Raw genomic sequence first — 1,140 nt, 5'->3', positions numbered from 1 at the left:
CATGGAACTGACCTGCCTTTCGCAAGGCCGTTTAGATAGCCGACTTCCTAAAGCAGATTTACATTAGCTAGAAATAGAACTAGATAAGGAAGAATGGCTGCATAGATAGTTTAAGTTGCGTAGAAGAAAACGGAAGGAAAGAGAGAGATGACACGTAGCTAGAAGAAACGGGTGTTGTAGACAGGGGGGAGCGGAGATCCTAACAGCCTCAGTGGCGCAATGCTGGGACGTGCGGATGGGAGGGGTGGTGGACCTCTTCCATCGTCGTACCTTCTTCCCTGTTTGGGACACCCAAGGGTGGATTGAAATTATTAATTTCAATTCAAATTAGGAAGAAGATGGGACGAAAATGGAATGCAAAACTTGCGGAGGGGGTATAAAAAATAAGATTTTTAATAAAATTTAAGAATAAATTATGCATTATTTCAGGCGAAACTGTGAAGGAGATCTACCAATAGCCTTAAAAAATATCAATACATAACTGTTATTATTGTACAGACAATTAGATAATTTATCACAATACGGAATTTATTACAAATTTTGAATAATTAAATGACTTAGTCATACCAAATATTAAATTGTTTTAGAATTAGAATTACAATTGAGTCGAAAGTTGCTAAATTTAACCAGGGAAAGAACATTTATACTTATATCTGGGACAAATAAAGTTTTACCAGTAATACCTCTAGGAGAATTTCTTTTGAAATAAAAACATTTTGGATTTAAAATTCTGCTAAGTTAGAAAACTGACGAAAACTGATTAAAGTATTTCAGGTTAAAGAATATTTTCGAGAATGTCTCCCAGTCTGAGAGAATAAAATCCTTGAGATCGAAATTTGATCTCTATTGAGAAGTGTATGCGTAGTCATAAATTTCATCTTTTAAGGGAGGGAGAAGTGACAAGTTTCGTGAATGAATCCTAGACATGGGGTCCCCTTCATATCGAATATGCTCCTAATACAAAACTCTCGATTCAAAATTTCGAAGAATGTCCTAGAAAATATTATACTAATAAAAAAAAAAAATAATAATAATTTCATTTGCCAATCCCAAAATAAGTAAAACTAAATAAAATAAGGAAGGAAATGGAAAATCGAATTCGCAAATAATTAGTTAAAATTTGAATAATTTTTTTGAACT

General features: G+C 33.3%; 1 long non-coding RNA gene across 1 annotated transcript in view; it reads right to left on the bottom strand.

The window, feature by feature from the left end:
* LOC117174782 overlaps window positions 1–100 on the bottom strand; it is a 5,193-nt gene extending 5,093 nt beyond the window's left edge. Inside the window, exon 1 of the long non-coding RNA XR_004467360.1 lies at window positions 13–100. This is a non-coding gene — a long non-coding RNA (uncharacterized LOC117174782). The remainder of the gene's footprint in view (window positions 1–12) is intronic.
* Window positions 101–1,140: the final 1,040 nt, after the last annotated feature.

Source organism: Belonocnema kinseyi, chromosome 6 (assembly GCF_010883055.1).
Source record: "Belonocnema kinseyi isolate 2016_QV_RU_SX_M_011 chromosome 6, B_treatae_v1, whole genome shotgun sequence".
Lineage (NCBI taxonomy): Eukaryota > Metazoa > Arthropoda > Insecta > Hymenoptera > Cynipidae > Belonocnema > Belonocnema kinseyi.
This window is presented reverse-complemented; position numbering and strand designations above follow the sequence as displayed.